We start from the raw sequence: 8,455 nt of genomic DNA on the forward strand, positions 1-8,455 counted from the left end.
AATCTTGGCATAGCAATTCAAAAAGTATAGTTTGCACTAAATAAAAAAGATAATTGCCAATATTTCTTTTAAAACAATTATTTTCAAAATTTTTTACAAATAATTCTTCTAATTGATGGATTTAAAAACAAAAATTGCTATTTGGTATGTTTAAATTGCCATATAAATTATTTTCTTCATTAGAATAAGCTCGAAAAGAACAATATAATATAGTGTCCTCTAAAACAGCGTTATTTTCATTTACATATAATATACATGTATTACAGGAATGAATTTCCATACACTTTTTAATCAAACATCCACACACATATGTAAACGCATTCTCCTCTGGCAGATCCATGGAATAGTAATCATGGTTTGGGATATCTAAAATTTTACGTGGCAAAAGTGGAATAGTTTGATTTAAACATTTACTTGAACACGGCTTCTTAATAAAATTTAACATTTGGTAATTATCATGAGCACAATTTTGAGATTCAGAATGCTGTAGAAATTTAATACTGAGTAATTTTTTAAAGGCACGCATAAATTAAATCGATGTCGGATTCAGAGAATTACCACCTTGTTGCATAATAGTATCAAAGAAATTTTCGACACAATTTTGATTAATTCTTCGCGTTCGAAGATAAGGAAAATTAAAAAATTTTAATTTTTTATCCCATAACTGCATTATACTATTAATTGTAATCTGCCAGCACTGAAAACATTTAATATTTACATTAACACGTGAACCGTTGGCATTAATTATTGTAATATATTTGAAAAGATGTAACATTTTCTCTAAGAACTCTTTTTGTTTCTCACTACCAGTATAAATTTCTCCATATTCTTTTGGATTATTTAAAGCAAATGAATTTATAATATCAAATAATTTATCTAATTTTTCAATAAGTTCTATTATGCCAACTGCTTCACTTGGAAGAAAACCAAACGACATTTGCGTGCATATACCTGCAGCTACCCGATTGCTAAATATTTGGACAGCATATTTTACTTTCATTCGTTGAAAGGAATTTGGTTCAATATGATATTTTGTTAGATGAGGAGCCATTTTTATTCATTGTTTAGAATCTCTATTATAAAATTGGATTATATGATTTTATGAAGCAACTTTATTATCAAATTTAAAATTATATTTTAATAAATTATTACGAGTTGCTTTCATTAAATAAGGAGTATCAAAAATATAAAAAATTTCCTCTTCATTTACTAAAAATGTTGAATTTTCTGTCGAAATACCTAATTCACGGGATAGCTGCATAAAATTAGACCCCATATCAGAAACCAATGCATGCACAAAAGCACCAGAATTTCTAAATTTTATAATAGGCGATTTTTGGCAACTGTTTGGTACATGTACCGTGGTTGTTATTGGTAGAGGCGGAACTATTTTTGGTATAGGTACCAGCAACCATGTCACTAAAACGTGTTGATTTTTTTCTATACGCGCAAATTCAAAACTGTCAAATAATTTATACTGTTGTATGTAAGTGTGAAGTAGAGAGACATGAGTTTCAAAGTATTTTTAACTATTTTAATAAATGAAATGTATAATGACGATAAAGATAATCAAGTTATAACAGAAATATATGAACAGTTTTTTCACGCAAGAAATGCAAAAAAAAAGGAAAATATTAAATATGTTAGAATTAAAGGAAAAGCAAAGTTATATTCGTCCAGCATTATCCCTACAGTAAAATCTCTGTGATACCAGGAAGTTTGCCGAAAATCGCGATCCCATTGTTGCCGCTTTATTCCGATCGTGATTGGTCGTGGCGACGCGATCGATCTCGCGACGCAAGTTGACGTGAAGTGCGCGACGATGAGCGATGCAATGTTCGTTTGACAGCTTGCAATTTTGAATTAAAAATAATTAACTATAACTATAATTATTATATAATCTTAACTACAAATAAGATATTATATAATCTTAACTACAAATAAGAACGTAAAAACAATGTAGAAAATGATAATCTTTTAGTATTTAAAAAAATATTTAAAATATTGACATTTTTTTATAATTTTATAATAATTCATAATAATTTTATGACTTTAGCATAATTTAATCAATAATTTTAGCAATAATTTATAACTTAAAATTTGAATCAGTATAGATATTTTAATTTTATACTGTGCGTGCGTGCGTGCGAGTGTGCGTGTGTACGTACATGTGTATGTGCATGTGTGTGCATGTGTGTGCATGTGTGTGTATGTCTGTGTATATGTGTTTGTGTGTGTTTGTGTGCGCGTGCGTAAGTACGCGCGTGTGATAAATAATTATTTAATTAAAAATTAATTATATATTTTTTTGGAATTTTTTTATCAAAGATTTGTAGCATTTTATCAATAAATACATCATATTTTACACACATAATTATTCACATTTATTTACTATTTATTTAATTTGATTATACGTAATTACAACTAAAATAATTAAGCAGAATTATTATATATATAATTTTAACTACAATTTAGAATGTAAAATACAAAAAATACGTCTTTTAAATATTACCAATATTGATAGTTTTTATAATTTTATATTTATAGTAAAATTATAATTTTAGCAATAACTTATAATTTTAAATTTTTATTAATCTATATATTTTAATTTTATTTAATTAAACATTTCTTTATTTTAATAAAAAATTTTTTTTTATTATAGCGAAATAACATATTATGTCATTATTCAAGTAAAGAAAGAAATTATATTTTATGACTGTATTATTGATACTCTGAAAAATATAAGTATAATATAATATAATGAATAACTTTTTATAGTCGCATATTAGCTAGAAAGAAATTCAGAATTTGAATAAGATAAAATTATGGAGATAATTATTTAATTGAAGATCATTTATTTATTCTTTTTCTGAATTTTATTTGTAACATTTTATCAATATATATATACATATATATATATATATATTTATATATATTATTTGCAAATGAGAACGAGAAAGTAAAACATAGTAATATTAAATATTTAATATAAAATACATATAATAATACGTATAATAATGCTAAATATTTAAAATATAATGTTACTTATTGTAAATATTTAAAGTATTTAAAATATGTTATTTATTACTTTAAATATGTAAAATATTTGTATTTTTAAAATCAAATTGTCTCTTCGTAAAGAAAATAATTTTGTTAAAATTTATGGAATAGGATGATATCCTTTTAAGGTTTGCAAAAATGACATTTTTTTGCCGTCAATTAATTGCACATTTTCCACTGACAAAACTGAAAGATATGGAGGTTTATTTTCAGGTACTTGCATTTTTCCTATTACTTTAATTGGTGAGCCGTAAGTGAAATTATCTTCAAATTCTCCATTACATGTTATTAAAACAGACAGTTTATAATAACCATCTGTAATCGCTCCAATGTAAAAATGATTCAGAAATAAATATTTTTATCGGCTCTCAATATAAATAATATAAGTAACTAAATTAAAGTAAGTAAATAATAAAGTAAGTAAATAAAAGTAAGTAAATAATATAAGTAAGAAGACAGCATACTTGTAAAAATGATTATTAGATGATTTTTCAAAAATCATTTTTATATAATGTTCCATTTCTGAAAAGAAAATTAAAATATTTTAGATAATAATTAATTCATATAATTAGGAATTTTAATGAAAACAAATATACAGAATGTTTCAGAATTGATAGTTGAAATAAAAGAAGCATATTCTACTAAAACTTAAATTAAATTCTTTTGATTATGTTAGTAAACACAAAATAATAATAACATAATATATATTAAAATGTCTGTTCCTATAATGTAACTGTTATATAACAGAGCATGTCACGTAACTGTTATCTTATTAAAACGGACTTTTTAATATATATGTTATGTTACAGTTACTTTGTGTTTACTGAGTATATTTAATTATATTTGATAATTGTTGTTATGTTTGATTATTGTTATTATTTGATATCGTTAAATTGTTATATTTGATTATTGTTATTATGTTTGATATTGTTATATTTGATTATTATTATTAAATTTACAATTAAAAATCAAAATTTGATTTTGGATAATCAAAAAGTTTTAAATTTAAATATATTGATTAACATATAAGAGAGATTATAATATTAAATTATCTATTATTAAACCACTTTTGGTTCTGGCATTTTGCATTTTAATCAAAGAAATTGTTTCAATTTCTTTTGGTATTTTATAAATGCCAATAGGAACGACAATAGTGAAACTTCGGATTAATAATTCGTATGGAAATGAAGCATTATGTAAATATTCTTTCCTCAAAGGGATTTTAGGTACCACTTTTTGTAGAGAATAAACCTATACAATTTAAGAATTTGTTTTAATTAATATGATAAATAATATTATATAAATATATTAAAATGTAATGTTATATAAATAATAATATATAAAAAATCTTATTTTAATACTATATAAATATAAAAATATCTTACTTGTTCTGTTTGAGTTATTATGTCTGCATATTTAAAAGCTAAATCATTCCAGGCAGCAATTTGAATGGTAATTTCACCGTTGCTCATAATAAAATTAAAAAGATGCGTTGTTTTGCCATTTCTTGTGGTTGATTTAATTTGAAATATTGAACTGACGTAGCCAGTTATTTCACTATAATGAAAGAATTTATTTGATTGAAATAAGGAAATGTTTGATTAAAATTAAAATATCTAATATAATTAAAATTTAAAATTATAAATTATTGCTAAAATTATTTAATATAAAACTATAATTGTAAATAAATATATAATGTGTATATGTATATGTGTTTTTGTGCGTATGCGTTTGTATATTTGTGTGTATCTGCATCTATGTATATTTAAATGTATAATGTGTATGTTACATGTGAAAATTTAAGTGTACGTGTATGTGTGTGTGTGTGTGTGTGTTTTTATGTATGCATGTGACTGTGTGCGCGCGAGGTGTGTAAATTTAGTTTTATAGTTTTTATTTTCTTTATAATAACTAATTATTAATATACATAATCATTAAGAAAATATAACTTACAAAGTCGTATCGTTTTCCATAATGTCCTCCAAAATTTCTTTTTTTGTAAACAAATTGGTATTTGTTATTTCTTTTAAAGCCATGTTAAACTTATATTAATGTGTTTATATTATTAAATGCTTTTTTAACAATTATTAATAATATAAATAATGTTCAACATTGAGTTTTATACCAAAATTTTGCTCTGTGAAAGTAGAATTTATTAATTTTGATACTGATATTTTCAGCATAATAATCTTTAATACTTACGTTAAAAAGAAAATGAATGTACTACACAACCGTCTTGGAGTCGATACACACAAGAAATGCTCTACGGTTTTTTGCTAGCGTCTTTTTTTTCCTTAGAAACGATGAAAAAGAAAATATTTGTTTTTCCTTGAAAAACAATAGAAAGTTAAAAACAAATAAATATGAATAACTTTAATTGTAATTAATAAAATTAATAATATAGAATTTAATTAATAATATTATTCCACATTAATATATTAAAATAATGAAAATAATGACACAGTTTCTCTATACCTATATATTTACATTATGTTTGTCCAAATTTTACGTTATATTCTTTATTTCTAAAAATATTTATAATAAGAAATTAGGCGCGGCTTTTTTTGTTACATAGAGTATTATTTTATAAATGCTAATAGGCACAATAAATAGTGGTAAACTTTGTATTAATAATTTAAATTTAATAATTGATTTTAATTAATATAACAAATAATTACATAAATGTTTTTAATGTAATATTTATTTTAATTTATAAATGTTTTATTATAATATTATATAAATATCTTACTTTTGTTTAAGTTATTATGTATATTTAAAAGCTCAATCATTCCAGGCAGCAATTTGAATGATAATTTCACTGTTGTTCATAATAAAATTATAAAGATGCGTTTCTACCATTCCTTTTGGTTTTCGGTTGATCTGATTTAAAATGTTGAACTGCTATAACCTGTTATTTTATAAAATAAATTAATTGTATTAATAAAATTTTGAAATATTTTGTTAATTAGGAATAAAATATCTAAATTGGTTAAAATTTATGATCATAAATTATTACTAAAATTTTAATATTATTATCAATAAGTATATAATGTATACATGTGTATAATATGTATGTAGTATAGGTAAAGTATGTGCATATGTTAGTGTGTGCGTGTGTGTGTACATGTGTGATTTGCGTGAGTATGTACACATGTATGTATATGCGTGCGTATGTATTTGTGTGTGTAAATTTAATTCTATAGTTATGATCAATGTTATAATTATTAATAAGCTGTAACTTACAAAATTATATCATTTTCTACAAGGTGCTCCAAAATTTCTTTGTAAACAAAATATTTTTAATTTTTTTAGTTATTTACTTTAAAAATTGATGTTTTCTTCTAGAAAAAGAATCCTTAGAAATAATTTAAAGAAAAAAAAATATTTGTCTTTCCTGGAAAAAATCAAGGAAAAAAGATACTTAGAAACAAATAAATATTAATAAGTTTTTAATTTTAATTTTATTTTACTAAATTAAAGTAATATTTTTATTAAGAATTCTTAATTACAAACTTTATAAATAAATAACTATAGACTAATAAATAAATATTTAATTCAATTCAATTCAATTCAATTCTTTATTCTTCCCCTGAGGGATTGAAGGCGCTTTTGAAGGAGCGTTCCCCAACCTTACACAAACTCTTACAATCTTTACTTATATCTACTCTTATCTCTACTCTTACATCTAATTTACAAATAACTTAATTCTACCTTAACCTACTTATCTACTACTTTAGAGAGAGAAAGAGCCGTCCCTCCCTATCGCTTCGCTTCGGCTTCCGATTCCCCATATATTCTCCACCACCTCATTCATACCTCACTCATTCTCCTCCTCATACTTCCTTCCTCCTTTTCCCCTCCCTCCCCCTTTTCTTCCGTTCTTCCCTCTTCCCTCTTTTTCTCTATTTCTCTCATCCATCCTTCCCCTTCTCCTCCTTCCTGCAATATTTCCTTCATTCTTTCCCACCAGTTTCCCTTCTCCCCTTCTCCCCCACATTCTCCTATCACATGCTCCCATGTTTCTTCTTCTATCCCACATAACCTACATCTTCTTTTCTCCTCTTCTTCCCAGTATCTTGCCCCTCTCATCTCATTGTTCATTCTGAACCTAACTATCCTTCTCCATCTACTTTCCCCCCATCCCTTTCTCAGGTATTCCGGTAAACCCTCCTCCTTCCATTCCCCATACCATCTATTATATCTCGACTCTCTTATCCTCTCCCATCTTTCCTCCTTTTGCCTTTCCCTGTCTTTCTGCTCCCACCCCTCATATACTTCCTCTCCCCTTCCCCTTTTTTCCTCCATCTCTTTCCCTTCTATTCCTCTTTCTTCCCAGAATTTCTCCCTCTCTTCCTCCCACATCGTTCTTTCCTTTCCTCCTCTTATCCTCTCTTTCATATCCTCAAAACATTTCCTCGCTAAACTTCCTCCCCTTCCTTCCTCCAACTTCCTCTCATACCCTACCGCCCTCCTTCCTGCCCTTATCCTAAATTTGTCTTTTCCTATCTCCTCTCTTACCATATACCCCGGCGTGCACCAGTCTACTCCTAACGTCCACCTAATCCATCGCTCCTGCATTGCCTCCACCTCTCTCCTCTCCTTCCATCCCCATATTTCCGCCCCATATTCCAACACCGTCCCCACCAACCTTTCCATTAGCCATACTCTTTTCATCCAGTCTCCTGCAAACCTTCTCTTTCCCATTCCCCACACCTGTCTTATCACCGCTCCTGCTTTCCTAACTCTGTTCTTTACCTGCGCCTCCTGCCCCCCGTTCCTCTGTAGCTTATACCCTAAATATGTAAATTCTTTCACTTCCTCTAACCTTTTTCCTTTCCATCTCCACTCCACTCTCTTCATTCTTCCTCCTCCCTTTTTAAACCTCATTACCTTTGTCTTATCCACATTCACCTCTAACCTTTTCTTGTCCATATAACTCTCCATTTTCCCCAACATATGTATCATCCCTTCCTCATCCTCCGCCAACAGTACCATGTCATCTGCGTACGCCAAACAATGCACCTTTTCCCCTCCCAGTTTCACCCCCCCCCCAACCTCCTTTTCTTAGCACTTCCTCTATATCCGCTATCAGCAAACTGAATAAGTGCGGACTCATTGGGCAACCTTGCCTCACCCCCCTTGCCGTCCAAAAATTTTCTCCCTCCTCCTTCCCCACTCTTACCTTACTCCTCGTTTCCCTGTACACCTCTTCTATCCTACTCCTTAAACCCTCCCTCACTCCCCTCCTCTTCATTGCCTCCATTAACACCTCCCTATCTACCGAATCAAACGCCGCCTTCAGGTCCATAAATGCCGCGACTACCTTTCCTCCCTTCTTATTTACCCTCTTATTCACCAGATAATTCAACACATAGATACTATCCATCACCCCCAT

At 27.8% G+C, this 8,455-nt stretch overlaps 1 long non-coding RNA gene across 1 annotated transcript; it reads right to left on the reverse strand.

Moving 5' to 3' along the window:
- Positions 1 to 4,128: 4,128 nt before the first annotated feature.
- On the reverse strand, positions 4,129 to 5,097 carry LOC114937601 (uncharacterized). The gene is made up of 3 exons (XR_003820912.2): positions 5,014 to 5,097; positions 4,446 to 4,617; positions 4,129 to 4,311 (listed from the first exon to the last, which is right to left on the reverse strand). It is a non-coding gene; the product is annotated as an uncharacterized LOC114937601 (long non-coding RNA).
- Between the last annotated feature and the right edge of the window lie 3,358 nt (positions 5,098 to 8,455).

Source organism: Nylanderia fulva, unplaced genomic scaffold, assembly GCF_048542155.1.
Source record: "Nylanderia fulva isolate GAGA-0341 unplaced genomic scaffold, ASM4854215v1 Scaffold32, whole genome shotgun sequence".
Classification (NCBI taxonomy): domain Eukaryota; kingdom Metazoa; phylum Arthropoda; class Insecta; order Hymenoptera; family Formicidae; genus Nylanderia; species Nylanderia fulva.